At 39.3% G+C, this 15,910-nt stretch overlaps 1 protein-coding gene across 4 annotated transcripts in view; it reads right to left on the bottom strand.

Moving 5' to 3' along the window:
• TSNARE1 (t-SNARE domain containing 1) overlaps nucleotides 1-15,910 on the bottom strand; it is a 535,013-nt gene that overhangs the window by 47,585 nt on the left and 471,518 nt on the right. The gene's annotated exons all lie outside the window — the stretch shown is intronic.

The raw sequence follows: 15,910 nt of genomic DNA, 5'->3' as shown, positions 1-15,910 counted from the left end.
CTTAGTGACCAAAGCTAAAAAAGCTCTACATCTTTTGTAGTAAGTTGTGAGAGACATCGTAGCTCAAGCTCCAGTCTTTCTTAGCAGAGTGTAATAGTGTGGGTATTTCCAGAGCCAAAAACCGCAGCAAAAAATACATAACACTATCTAAGGAACACAATGGAACCACACAGGACCCAGAGAAGACCCACAATCAAGCAATATGAGATGCTACTCTGTGCTATGGGATTGTAGGGTATGATTAAGCAACATGGACTTGTAACTTGGCCTTGAGGATGGAATTAAGCTCTTGGTAATTTTAAAACAAACAATATACCTCAGACACCTGAAGGTCTTTCTTGAGCAAGGGTAGTGGATGGAAAGCTCATGGGTACTTCGATTCAAGCATACTGCTTTAAACATGCATGTTAGGCAACTGGTGCAGGTTAGCGATTGACCTGCTGGAAGGCAGCATTGGGGAGAAAGACCTGGGAGTTCCAGTTGCCAACAGGTTGACCATGAGTCAACAATGTGCCCTTGTGGCCAAGAAGGTCAATGGTACCTGGGGTGCATTAGGAAGAGTGTGACCAGCAGGTCGAGGGAGGTTGTTCCTTCCTCTCTGCTCTGCCCTGGTGAGGCCACATCTGGAGTTCTGTGTCTAGTTCTGGATTCCTCAATTTAAGAAGAACAAAGAATTACTGGAGGGAGTCCAGTGGTGGGAAACAAAGATGATGAGGGGCCTGGAGCATCTTTCTTATGAGGAGAGACTGAGAGAGCTGGGTCTGTTCAGCCTGAAGAAGAAAAACTGAGAGGGGATCTCGTCAATGTTTATCAGTATCTCAAGGGTGGGTGCCAAGAGGATGGACCAGACTCCTTTCAGTGGTGCCCAACGATAGGATGAGGGACAACAGGCACAGACTGAAGCACAGGAAGTTCCATCTGAATATGAGGAGAAACTTCTTTCCTTTGAGGTGCCAGAGCCCTGGACCAAGCTGCCCAGAGAGGTTGTGGAGTCTCCTTCTCTGCAGACATTCAAACCCACCTGGACACCTTCCTGTGTGCTCTGCTCTGGTGAACCTGTTTTAGCAGGTGGGTTGGACAGGATGATCTCCAGAGGCCACTTCAACTCCAACCATTCTGTGATTCTGTGAATTTGTGTTTCTGTATCATTATCACACTGTGTTTTTGTCTCTTTCCCCCCCAAGAAAAGCAACAGCAAACTAAGTTTGTGTCTGAAGGAAAATCTTAATTAACATTCTGAAAGAAGCAGGATATCATGTGACATTTCCAGGAGATCTTTCTCCCTCTGGGATTCATTTTTCCAGGAATTCCAGGGAAAAAATATAGAAAGAATCATAAACTCCAATGAGTGACTCTTCATTCAAAATAAAAAAAGAAGAAAAACAGAAACAATTCCCAAATCCTCAAAAACAAAGCCTTCAATTCCTTCTGAAGTAACATCTTCATCTGAAAAATGGGTTTAACAATAGGACTATTTCTGCTATCTCAGGTTCTGGGTACTGTGAGTTTAAAGACAAATATGCTGAAACTAATATTAAGTTGAGAATAAGGCTTAGTAATCTCACTAAATGTTAATAGAGTTTTAATGCTGTTTTCATTAACTTTGTGCCCTTTCATATAAAGCTGGAGGGCTACTCAATGATAAGAAAACCCCACTGATATAGTCGCATGAATGGATGCTAAATGCAAATTCTGGAGCACTGGGCAATGCTCACAGCAGGGCTTTGACAGGATAAAGATTTTATGGAGTGTCATATTAGGACTTGTTGAGTAGGCTGAATGTCAAGAGTAAAAGCAACAGCAGGAAAAAATGAAAGCAAAAAGATCTCTGAAGTGACTTTTTTTTTTCTGGAAACTGCAATTAAAAAAATTAACTTTGCTCTATAAGTAGCTAAAAACCCAATAGGAAGCTCATCAAAGGAGATTTAAATGAAAAAAGAGAAATCTGACAGAGAGCAAAACCCCGCCTTTCACTGGCAAGTCAGAGACAGGCTGACAAAATATTTCTGGCAGGCCTAAACTCTTAAAAAATATTCAGCAGGGCATTCATTATCTGAGCTGCAGCATCAAGCCTAATACTTTGGTTGGGACTTTTTTTGGGGAGAGCGGGTGGTGAAGTAATTGTCAGTAGGCTGTGGGGAGGAAGAACTCTCGTGAACAGGACAGCCTGACAAAAACAAAATCCCTACCTGGAAATGCAGATATAACAGGGCAAGAGCATGAGTTTTATTTCCAATTCACTCACAGACTCTCTCTGTATTTCTAATTCAAAGTCCCTGCAGTGAAACATGGAACTGAAACTCAGGAGCAGTTTCACCAGCTTCTACAGGACAGGGAGGTCACACCTGCTTAGCATTAAGAATTTGCTGAAGGTTCTGTTTGAGCCTTCCCTAAATGTGCTTTTTCTCCCTGTCTGTGAATATGGGAGGGTCATTATTTCGGTAGGTATTTACCAACAATGGACAAAAACCTCTGTCTCAATGAATGTTAAAGCCAGCATTACCCTCACTAATTTCTCTATACAGAAACATCTCAAGAGCACAAGTTCTCCAAAATTAACATGAGTGTTAAAGGTAGAAAGGGAAGAGTTAACTTGTGCCTGTGGTTAAATTTCACTACTGATAAGAAATGACCTAAATGTCTAGTTTTCAGAGCAGCCAAAGTGAGGTAACATCATATGTTGCCATGTTTTATAGTAACTGAACACTAAACTTGGGTTCATTACTCAGAGTCTTTGCAGTGAAAAAACACCAGCCTTTTCCTTGGACAAATAACTTGAATTCCTTGAATTGGCATAATTTACCATAAAGGTCTAAGCAAGTTAATCCAAGGATATAACTCAACAGCAAGGAAACACTGAACACGATTTCAGCCACGTGGATTGTTGAAACAGAGCAGGCAAATTAAACTTATCATAACAAGCTAATATCTACTCCTATCTTGGCAAATAAAATCCCCCACATTGCCTCTTTTTTTCTGACAATAAGACCTACCCAAAAAATAAGCCCTAGCATGCTTTTTCATGATTCTTGACGATGTTCAAAATATAAGCCCTACTCCAAAAATAAGCCCTAGTTACCGTTCATTAAAAAAGTCAATTGAAATAGTGTCCAGGCAGCTATACATGTAAAAAAGTACAATTAATTGCCAAGAGAATGCAGCAGGACAGATAGACTCTTTATCAAGAAAATAGAGTCACAAGAAATTAATGATGGAATTAGAGGTCTGGAGAGTTATGATGATGTTCCAGAAGATGATGACATTACTATATTTGAATAAATGTCAATTTTTGTTCATGAATATCGGTAAATGTAGATTGTTGTCCATGGAAAAAGGAAATAGAGTCACAATAAATTAATTATGGAATTCAGGGTTTGGAGAGTTATGATGATATTCCAGAATGTGACGACATGACTGTATTTGAATAAATGTTGATTTTCTTTTTAAGAATAAATGTAGTTTGTTGTTCGTGGAAAAGTAAGACCTCCTCTGAAAATAAGCCCTAACATATCTTTCTGAGAAAAAAATAATATAAGACCCTGTCTTATTTTCAGGGAAACAGGGTATTACAGGAATTCTCTATGGCTACTTAGTTTGGAGCTGCTCCTCAACCACTTCTGGTAGGTCGTATGAGCTCATTCGGTTATGAAAATGTTTCTTATCTACTGGAAAATAGAATAGATTCTTTCCTGCCCATCCTAAGAAAGTGAGGAAGGTTATTGACAGAAAATAGTGGCAAATTCAGTTGCCCAGAAACTGAGCATCCTAGGGATGGACATGCAATGAAGCTGCAGGAACCAAAGCAAGGAAAAGTATGTGGATTAATCTGTCAGTACCACCTTTCCCCACCACTTGTGGCTGTTGCTGGCTTCATCATCTTCCCTTCTTCCTTCTCATGACTGCCCCTTTGTGGGAAACAAGGACAAACAAAATTCTGGCTACACAGAAGCAAGATGCAAGAAACATGGAATGCAGCTAAGGGTCTGGATACATATATGATGCACAAACAATTCTCAGACAGAACCTTTGCCCTCCAGTTTCTCTTTACATCAAAACCACAAATGCATCAGAGGTGGAGGATGTACCCTGCCAATCTTTTAGTCAGATTCATCATGGCTCAGCTTTTCTATCTGTAGCAATACAGTCCCTATCGAGCTTGTATCTGCCATGGATAAGACAGGTATCCTATGGATCAGTGAAATACTAAAGGGCAGTAGAAAACTCAGTATTATATTAATAACAGCTCACTACAAACAGCAATGAAAGAGTTATTAGCTAAAATTCAGCCTGGAATGTTGATTCTCCAGACCAGTGTGTTTAACCATATGTTAAACTACTGTGATACGCTTTGATCACATTAAACAATATACTATACATAAACAGTTTTAGAATTTTTTTTTTTTTCAAAATTTATAAATGTGGTTACACTATCAATAAAAATAAAATAAAAATATATCTATTTCTTTTTGCTCCCATCGTACAACTTTGTATGTGTTTATATAACTTATTCTGGGCTTCAGGGTACTCACTGAATCAAGTTACTGAAAGTTTTGACCATGTGTACACACTAAGAGAAATTTCTATCCATAAAGAAAAGTGAATTCCCAGTGTGCTGGATCAAGAGATCATAAAAACTGGCTCTTTTGACCCAGGAAAAGCACAAGTAACTGAATATGTGTGTGACTGAAGATTAGCATCTGCTACTGACCAGTAAAACTGTTGATTAAAAGCCATCATTAAGCAGTTCACTGCAACCACTGTGAAAGATTACCTAGGACCAAAGGAGAAAATCAGAAACTATTGCTAGCAGTAGATGGCAGAGAAACATAAAAAAAAAAACCCAGGCAAAAATGGCTATTAAAATATATTTTATACTTATAAAATTAGCCTTAATGAACTATAAAATAAATAAGCCTTAATGAACTATAGCAGCCACCCTCAATTATTCCTGTACTAATAAGCTTGGAGAATACATTTGCCATATACTGGTCATTAACAAGATATTCTTTGGAATATATAATTTAATAAAAGAGAAGTTGCTACAAATTAAAGGATTCCAGGAAGTTTGTGTGTCTGTCAACCCACATCAATATTTGAGTGTCAAATGGGAAAATTTCCTAGGCCAATAAACACCCAAATTGTTCATACAAGCTGAAATGCAGTTTTTATAGCTTCTCTCTTGCATTAAATTTCTCCTCTATAGCCTTTTCAATGCTGTGTTCTGTAAAAAAATGTAAATAAATATTGGTCATTGCGATCTGCTTTGTACAGAACATTTAATAGGAGTCCTTAATCACATGTTGTAAACATAATACAAATGGTAGTTGTAAAACTAAGAACAATGTTGTTCAAAATAATCAACAAGAATGTATTTTCATATAGGAAACTCTTTTACAAGGCACAGCACTAGACATCAGAAAAACAATGCTTGCTGAAATTGAAATAGAGGAAATTCCACTCTTGCATAAGAAAGAAACTCTTCTTTACTGTCAGGATGGTAAAACACTGGAATAGGTTGCTCAGAGACTTTGTGGAATCTCCAACCTCACAGGTATTCCAGACAAGCCCTGAGAATCTGCTCCAGGTCACTGTGCTTTGAGCAGGGGCTTGGACCACATGATCTCCAGAGGTGCCCAACAACTTCAACCATTCTGTGATTCTGCAAGGCACTTGCATTTTAGAAGTCTGGTTTTTAGAATCATCGAATGTCCCGAGTGGGAAGGGACCCACAAGGATCGTCGAGTCCAACTCCCTGCACAGGACAACCCCACAGTTCACACCATGTGTCTGAGGACGTTGTCCAGTCTCTTCTTGAACACTGTCAGCTTGGGGCTGTGACACCTCCCTGTGGAGCCTGTTCAGTGTCCAGCACCCTCTGGGTGAAGAACCTTTTCCTCATGTCCAACCTGAACCTCCCCTGGCACATCTTCTGCCATTCCCTCGGGTTCTGTCATTGTTCGCTAAAGAGAAGAGTTTGGCACCTGCCCCTCCTTCTCCCCTTGTGAGGAAGCTGTGACTGCCATGAGGTCTCCTCTCAGTCTCCTCTCCTCCAGGCTGAACAAACCAAGTGACTTTATAGAACCATAGAATGTCCCAACTTGGAAGGGACCAACAAGGTTCATCACAAGATGATATACAACCAAAACACAAAGTGCAATGCAGGCAGCTATCATCAAAGCCTAAAATCAGGTAGGTTTTCTTCTGTCCTCATTTCAAAAATCTCTCCAATCCAAAGCTGAGCAGAGGATGCTGTGTGGCTCTTCTTCTGTAATGACTCTAGAACTCTCAAACTTTATTGAAGAAAAAGAAGATGCCTTGAAAATATTCCACAGATGATATGGCTTTTTTTTTTTTTTTTTTAGTCTAAAGAATAGGCAGACAATCAAAAGGGATCAAATTACTGTTGTTTAATGAGTTACTGCTTATCAGCTGAGAGGCAACAATGGATGGCATGTTATTCTTAGCATCTTTAGATGACATGACATCAAAACTAATGCATTTTACTCTGCACTCTCAGCAGGCTGTACATGGGCAGCTATAGCAAGAGGTAATTCAATCAACCACAGTAATGAGCAAATTGAAATGATCTCCCTCTACCCCATCTTGTGCATCGTTTCAGTGACAAGAAGCTTTGCTCACCTTCAGGGTTGGGATGATAAGATCCATTTGAGGTGCACAGTTGTAAATACAGTGTCTCTTTGTACAAGCCCTCAACATAATAATTCCTGATGACCTACTTGTGAGAGAAATGAAATGGTTTATGCACTATAAGCAAAGTCATTCAACGCTGTAATATAAAAAGCCCATTTTGGTGTTAAAATATGGCTACTAATTGGGGATTTAATAATCTGTCAAATCTTAAGCATCTTCCTTACCAAATGCAGAAGTAAAAAACCTACTTCTCTGGCAGTTTCTTAGGAGAAAAAAAGATGGTTATTTATTTAATGAATACTAAAGTCAAAAGGCTCCTTTTCTAGATACATGTAAAAGGTGTATTTTGAGACCTGAAACAAATTCTGTAAATGAAAGGTTGTTGTGAAGCAGATTCCAACTCCCGTTAAAGCCTAATGAAACTACATGGGATATTTCAGAAAATTCACAGAGTATGGTGGAATTATAATTGTCTTCTTAAAGATGGTTTGAGAAAGCAGGCTGAGACAGTTGGATTTGTTCAGCCTGGAGAATAAAAGGCTTTGAGGAGACCTCGTATCAGCCTTCCAATACCTAAAGGGGACCTACAAAAAAACCAGAGAGGGTACATTTTACAAGGGCATGTAGTGATAGGACAAGGGGTAATGGATTTAAACTGAAAGAGAGTAGATTTATATTAGATATAAGGAAGAAATTCTTCACTGTGAGGGTGGAACAGACTGCCCAGAGAAGTTGTGGATGCCCCATCCCTAGAAGTGTCCAAGACCACGTTGGACGGGGCTTTGAGCAACCTCGACTAGTGGAAGGTGTCCCTGCACATAGCAGGGGGGTTGGAACTATATGATCTTCAAAGGTCCCTTCGAACAGAAATCATTCTATGAATCTCACATCAGAGAGAGAAAGGCAATTAGAACTTTTTATTATTTTTATATTGAACAGATGACATATTATAAAAATGTGGATATTTCTAAGATCTACCCAAGGAGGCAGATAGCTAACAAAGACATAACTACTAAATTATAACTCAGTCAGGTGTGAAGTTTTGTGGGATTTTTTAGATTATTTTGTTTTTAATTTTCATGTTAATGAAGGCCTAAGAAGAAGAAGCCAAAGAAACAGCCTTGAATAAGCCCTCTAACCTTTGTCTTGATTTCACTCCCAGGTTTAAAGAATACCTCCCAGACCATTACAGTTGCTTGGAGTAACTTGGTTGCAAACAAGACATAACAAGCTACAACACATCATGGGATGAGACCATCTTCCAACTAGGCTGACCACCACCAGGACTTTAGTGGAGGTTGCTGGGACAAAGTGCAGCACTTAGGTGAGTATATTTTATTACTTGTAATGATTTTCTTGTGATATTTAAATGCTAACCAACCTGTTGAACATCAAGTCGTTTAGGCTACCATTGCCCAAGATAGAACTTAAGTTATTGGCACAGAAGAGACAGGACAGCCTTCCCATCTACTTCACTGCACATGACCCCTCTGAGAGGCACTACTAACACGTTGGCACCAAAGACAGGGTTTTCTTGATACACGTTTTTCTTCCTGAAGAGATAATCACAGATGTTCTGCCTGCTGGGACGCTAGTTTCTCTAGCTAAACTGCCAAAATATTTCTTCTTTAACACACTGTTACCTAAGAAAACCTCCTGTGTCGGTTTTCAGGTTTTCCTGATCAAAAATTACTTTGATTTGACACCACCACCAAGGATAATAGTCATGTAACACTTTCGAGCAGCCTGTACACCACTGAGAATCATATCCTGCCAATTAGTGAATGGCATTGATTAACTATGTGCTGCCCTATTCCCAAGAAAACCTATGAGACTCTGTGTCTTAGCAGACAATGTTTTTCACATATCTCAAGAACATGGATAGGCAGAGTACCTAAGTGTATCAAAACCTGATGTTCTCAGAGCTTCTAAGCAATACTATTGTGTGCATGTCCACAGAAGAGGAAACACAACATATAGATTCTGTCTTTGCATCTGATTTTGAAGATACAACACTGCCATAATTCTAGTGGCTGTGATGTTTCAATAGAAAAACAAGCTCATTAAGACTGGATTTCTAAGTTTCTTAGGGAGAAAAGACAAAGAACAGTAATACCACTTTAAGATTTTGAGTAGGGAAAATTAAGATCTCTATTATTTGCCAGCATCAGAGACCTCTTTTTCAAATTTTCTCTTTCAGATACAAAAGCTTTCAAATATCACAGAATCAGGAGACTGAAATGGTGATGAAACACATAGAATTTGTGGCTTTTGTTGAATCAACATATACTAGCACAGAACTGGCCACTCAAAGCCTTCTGGTTCCCTACACACCAAACTTTTCATTCAACAACAGCAACATTGCCCATCTCCTCATCATCCTCAGGTCAAAAGGAATTTCTCTCCAAAGAACAGGCTGGTTTTACCTTAGCAAAAAGAACCACACACCTTCCCAAACTGACTTCATTGGAAGTCCACCACCCTAGAGCCAAGGAGCACCAGGATGAATTATGGACTCCCTTAGCTTGCTCTTCTCTGCTCTCGTCCCTCTCACAGCATCACGGTCTCACTGATTTTTGGGGCTTGACAAGACAGATAATTTGGCCATTGCCAACTGAAAATGTCAGCTAACAGTGGTGAAGTGACATGACAGCATAAATCTGTGTTGTTCTTAAAAGAAGCTTAATCCTCTCTTCTCCTGGGGGCTACTTAAGCCTCTCAAAATCCTCCTGAACCATTAAGAACCAACTGCTCTTTCCACCAGACATCACTGCTCCTGAGGAAATGAGAGCATCCATAGGGAAGAGGACACATACCACTGACTCATTCAAAGATTTTAGACACACACTTAGGACTACCTTTTCCAAACTGGAACTTAAACTTTAGGCAGGTAAGGCCATATTTAGTCTGTTAGAGGAATGATTGGTGCTGAGCACAATTCTAGTTGATATTTATTCTTCTTTTCACATGGTCTTTCCTTAAGTACCTGTGAATGACACAGTGTATGAGGCCTGATAGACCGTTGGTCTGAATCAGTATGGACATTTTTGCACAGTTTCTAGCAGTTCAAATTAATGTGCTGAAGATGAGCCTCTTCTGTCAGGTTCTTAGAGGTGTGTCTTGATGACTAAAGTTAAAAGGCATTACAAAGCATAAATAATTAATGTTTGCAGATTGCTTTGGGAAGCTTAGATCAAAGACTTGCCATCCAAGAGGTCATCACGGTACAGCCACTCAGTGGGACTACTCCATTTTCCTACTCCACTAAAAAACAGTGTAGAAACCTGAGATGTGACTAAGAAGACTGCTCACGGTTCAACAATCCTACTGATTTTGGATGCAAATCAATGAATTCATGTTACTACTTGTTAATTGAGCTGCAGGAACTGTCTACATGTGGACTCTCAAGCTAGGGCAAAGGCAACATAATACAGAGAATCATAGAATAGTTAGGGTTGGAAGGGACCTTCAAAGGTCATCTAGTCCAACCCTTAGCTCTCTTCCACAGTACAGTTAATGATCTGGCATTGTGTGATCAAAGAACATGCAGATGGCCAACAATCAACGTCAACCTGAAATGCGTTCAGCCAGAGTAACCTGATCATGTGATATCCCATCAAAACATTCATCTGTTTGAAGGTTTGGAAGAGGTGCATATAATTGGTGAAAACTCAGAGAACTTCTTAGCTATGAATCTACCTTTTTACTGGCACAGCTTCTTTTCTTGCACTGTTACTTTGAAGGATTTTTTACATAAAGCAGACTCTTGTCTCTCAAAATTTCATTTTCCACTGGTAATCGTTTCTCTCTTCTAGCTGTCTGTACCTCAGATTTTAACTGGCTGTCAGGGAAATACTTTAGCTAAGAGAAGTGCAGACACAGCCACTGGAATCAGGAAAGTCTTCAAGAAAATAAATGCTACCTTAATTTAAAAAATTGGGTGAAATCTTAGAACCAGACCCATTATATATTAATCATTGAAAATTCAGACCTCATTTTTTACTTGTTTAAATTTGAAGCACAAAAGTTACTGCAGAATCATGATGTATCTCAGTCTTTCTGCCAGAGTAAAAATTTAGCAAGGATGCCAGGATCCGAGAAATTAATTATAGACTAAAAGACAAGAATTGAATCGACAGGAATTGGCACCTGACTATAAATGTAGGAACCTTTTCAAAATAATAAGAAGTAGGCATTGCAGAGTTATTGACTCCTGACTGTGCTGCAGAGCAAACATGGCAGCAATGTCACAGCTAGGGCAGAGGGGTGAATTATTTTAGAATTTGAATGACAGCTGTTAAAAATATTGTGACCCTTTCAGGGCTTGAGACATCGAAACAAGCTTGAAAACTGAGCCACTCACATAGTTATTGAGCCATATATAGATGTGTGGTAAAAACAGAGACTTTAAGTAAAGCCAGCCCTATGATATCAATTTAAAAGTCAAAAGGAGTGCCATGACACAAACCTATCTATGTTTTGTCCTTATTTACAATGTTCATTAGGTTGAATTATTGCTCTGTTCATCACTGAGCGGGAACCGCTGTGCTCTTACGACCTGACTTTGCCAGGCATGAGATGCTTTGGGCAAATGTCGGAATTTCTATTGTAAGTGTCAGAAGAGGGTGCCCAGACTTGTTTCTTGCAGGGAAGGAATGACAGAACTGTAAATGCCAAGTACCACAACGTCACATGTCAATCTTTCCCTCCCTGTCACCTATCGCCCTCATGACCCCAAGAGATACGGATTATTGATGTGCTCTGCCTTGGAAGAACTTCCTCTTGGCTCCACATGGTACTTTATCCTGCTACGAGAGAAAGGTGCAGCATTAATGACATCAGAAGGGGCTGAGGCTGACCTAGCAAAATCCAATTTTGCAGAAAACCGTTCTGCTGTCCTGGGTTCAAGCTTTGAGATTTAAAGCTCCAAGATGAAGATGCTCTTTAGTTCTCTAGGCCACATTGCATGATGGAGCTTTCCTCTGCTCCTCTAAATACACACAGTGACTAAAAATGCAGGTTTTATGATTCCTACTGTGGTGCAAGGAACCAGACGAATGGCATGCAGTGATATTGTAGTATCTGAAAGTACAGGAAAAAAAACAACCAACCGTACACCAAAGACAGATTGTATAAAATCATCTTGCTGAACCTCATCCTTATTGGTCAAGTTACAGAAGAAATTTAACCAAATAATAAGCCCATAAATGAATTAGGCAAGGAAAACTGTGATTGCAAAGGAGGGAAAAAAGCCAATCCAAATTAAAATAATATTTTCTAGTTTTTTATAATAATTAATTCAATTAAATCCAAAACAAGACGGTTGCATATTCCGGAAACAGATACCTGGAGCCTGATTATTGCTTTTCCATACGGACTATAGCCCTAATCTAGAGCTCCTGTCCAAGATGGATTTTTAGCTCTCCATTAAAGATGCACAGGTTGACCGTAATTAGAGTGGAACTCCTTGTTCAGGATATTGCACATTTCAGAAGTTTATGATGGTCAAATTAACAAGAAAGGAATGTATCAATGTCTGTTAGAGATTAAAGAGCTACTTCCTGGATCAGAAAGCTGTTGAGCTTTAAGTTGCTGAAGGCTGGGAGAATATTCTGTTGAATGATCACTTGTACACTTTCTTCTTGTTTTGCTCTTCCAAGCTGAGCATCACTGTCAACCATTACATCAACTACCAAGAAGGAAAACACTGTTTTATTCCCCTGGGCTCTCACCTCTTTGTTCACAGGTTCTGAAGCTGGAAAGAACAGTAAGTCCACAGGGTTTAAGGACCTATATAACAAATTCCATGTAACCTTTGTCTGACTGAAGCGTGTCTTGTAAACAGGGAAGGCACCTTCTGCTGCAATGACTTCTTCCAAGAAAAGGGCACAGAATAGTCATGTCATCTTTCTTTCTCTCTATTTCTTTGGCTAAATAGATTGAGATTATTAAGTTGTCATCAAAAAGCATATTTTGCAGCTGTCAAATACAGGTAGCATCTTTCTCAAAGGTTATCGCCTTTTTTTTTCCTATAAAGAACACTTAAGACTTAGGAGTCCAACAGTCTTTGATTGTCACTTTGCGTAATTGCGCATTCAGCCAAATGAGCCAAAAGGAGGACACAGATTGTCTATCTAGGCTGACACTAGACAAAGACATTGTTAAAGGAGAGTCTTTTTTCAGACTGCTACTGCGATTTTGTCCTTTTAAGATGTTTACTGATGTTGTACCGTAAGAGCAAAAAGAGCAGCTGCAATGTTGCTGCAATATGAGCAATGTGACCCAAAAGTTTCTGGGCTATTTTCCTGAGGTGTCAGCAAACAAACATACAGTCATAAGTCCCCAGGAGTTTCTCCACATCCTCCATAGATGTTCTTCTCTCTCTCTGCCCCAAGGGAGCCGTGACATACTTATGGCAAGGACCTCAACAGGCAGAACTCAGGGCTCAGAGCTGTTCTGAACAGCTGGTCTCTCCGAATGCACTGAGCCAGCAGCCACCACTGCTTGAGAAACTCACGGGAAAAAGAGATTTTTCTTTTCAAGCACTTAACTTTTTCAAGATTTGTGATCTTCCTATGGAAGGAATGGGCTTATCTGTCAAAAGTCACATCTGATTTTTCCCCCTTTTGAGAAAAACTGTTGATCCAGTATCATTATTGCAAAAGTAGAAACAGGAACAAAACAAACAAACAAAAAATAAAAAATAAAAAAAGAAAGACTTTATATGTTAAGGATCATAACAATCATTAGTGATCACAGATACTAATGGCATAATTCCTTTAACTCACTGAATAGTGACCTTCAGATTTCTCATTGTGACTGCACTTGTGAAAGCTAAAGAAGCTGACCTTGAAAATAATGCAAATGGGACCTAAAGCACTTGAATGAGGGCATGATGATGTTTCTTTTGGTTCTTTGTTGATCCAGTAAAAAGGAAACTCTTGGATGACACATTAAGTGGAAGATCTGGCCAGTCATTTAGGATTTTATTCAGTTATGTGTTCTATGCCAATCAGAGTATTTGTAAGTAGTTCCCTAGCTTGCTTTTTTCCCTTTATTTTTTCCGAACATTTATGTAGAGCTGTTATATGTTAAAACCCAGCTGTTCTCTATCTCCCTCAAGTATGTAAGACAGTTTTAATTGAAACAATTTGTTGAGGTAGTTGAAACTTTAAATCCACTGATATTTTAAAATCCATTTGTCTTGCAATTCAGAACAGAAAAAATGTTCACTATGGACACAGAAATTCTGAAAACGTTCTGTTTTGGAAATCTTTAAAATGCAAATGTGAAATCTACTGCACACTATTTGGAGTCAATATATGTTAAGAAGAGTTTAAAATTATCAGAAAGCATACTTGTTCTAATATAACTCAACATAGGTTTTGCCTACATTTGTACTTCTGGAGAATAACTCATGTTTTACAAACTTAATAATTAGTTTCACAACTGATGATGAAAAGTAGAGCATTATATTTTTCCTAGGGCTTTCATTAGTATCTCTAGGTTCACTTCCCTCTAGACATGGATCTCTTAACAGAAGATTAGTTTTCCTGTGGAGTTTTATTGTAAGAATATTTTTGTTCTCTGACTTTCTCTGCTTAATGGATTTAGATTAAAATGTGTCTAGATGTAGTCAACTGTTGATAAGATTTGTAATTTCTAGTAGATAGGAATTATTAAACTATAGATTTTTATTACATTATAGGTTACCTTGATGGATCACATTTTCAAACTAGACTTATGCAGAGTAAAACCAGAGTAATGCAACTAAAATTATAGTTGCTCTAGATTTAAATCAGTGGGACAGATCACTAACTGCACCCATGAGCTGCGTCTCTTATGTAAAAGAAGGATAAAAATTTCCGTAGAATTTATACATCATCTATGCCATAAGAACATCCATATTTGATCCATCTAAAGGTCCATCTCACTGATATTCTGCTCCTTTGAGTACCTGCCAAACACCTAAGTAAGCAGGCAAGTGTGGAAAAACATTTACTGCCATTTCTCCTAACAATAAGTTAGGGTTTATGATTATCCTTATCCCAAACCAGGGAGATGGTACTTGATCCAAATTTTGGCACCCACAATATCATGCCAGAAGGAGTTCCAAAGATTAAATAACCTTGTGTGAATAAAGATCTTCCTGTGATAGTTTTGAATCAAGCCCTAGTAGTTTCAGTTGAGAGAATGATGGAGAAAGAAGCCACATTAGAGGGCAACGACTTCAGCCTCATGTGGAAGGATAATATTGTCAAGTGACATTGAAGTCTTGTAAAACAAAATAATAAACAAAAAGTAACAGTCTTTTCTGCTTCCTCTAGGGTAGTTCAGGCTAGAACATTTCCATCTAAATTGTTGTTAAGGGTCCCAGTGAACCTCAGTATAATGCAGTATCTATTAAGTACTGGAGTGATATCACACATGTTTTATGTGAGTCTCTGTGGGACATATGAGGTCTCTAAGCCAAAAGTTGTCCCCACCCTTCACTGTTTTCTGCCTCAGGGCTCCTATTTTCTGTCTGCAGGAAAAGCATCATTTAAGAAGGTCAAGGAGTTACTGGAGGGAGTCCAGCAGTGGGCTACGAAGATGATGAGGGGTCTAGCGCATCTTTCTTATGAGGAGAGACTGGGAGAGCTGGGGCTGTTCAGTCTGGAGAAGAGAAGCTGAGAGGGGATCTCATCAGTGTTTATCAACATCTCAAGGGTAAGTGTCAAGACGATGGACCAGACTCTGTTCAGCGGTGCCCAGCAATAGGATGAGGGGCAATGGGGACAGACTGAAGCACAGGAGGTTCCATCTGAATATGAGGAGAAACTTCTTTCCTTTGAGGTGCCAGAGCCTGGACCAGGCTGCCCAGAGAGGTTGTGGAGTCTCCTTCTCTAGAGACATTCAAACCCACCTGGACACCTTCCTGTGTGATCTGCTCTGGCGACCCTGCGTTAGCAGGCGGTTAGACTGGATGATCTCCGGAGGTCCCTTCCAACCAATACTATTCTCTGATGCGGTTCTGGCTTTACCGGCAGTTTACCATGGCAATAAACATGCAGACCTGGAATGTCAGACCCCTTAGGGTGGGAGAAATTCTGTAAATCTAATAATCTCTCCTTCAATAATGGCTTAGTGATGCTCTAAAGAAGCAGACACCCAGAAATGCTTTGCATCAGACAGAGACTGTAAAAAACAACTTATGAGTCATTCTCCTACAGTAATGGGAGAAAAAAAAAGGAAAATAAAAACTCATTTTGTGTCTTAT

This window comes from Patagioenas fasciata, chromosome 2, assembly GCF_037038585.1.
Source record: "Patagioenas fasciata isolate bPatFas1 chromosome 2, bPatFas1.hap1, whole genome shotgun sequence".
In the NCBI taxonomy this organism is placed as follows: Eukaryota; Metazoa; Chordata; class Aves; order Columbiformes; family Columbidae; genus Patagioenas; species Patagioenas fasciata.
Note: the sequence above shows the minus strand (reverse complement) of the source record. Positions and strands in the feature narration are given on the sequence as shown.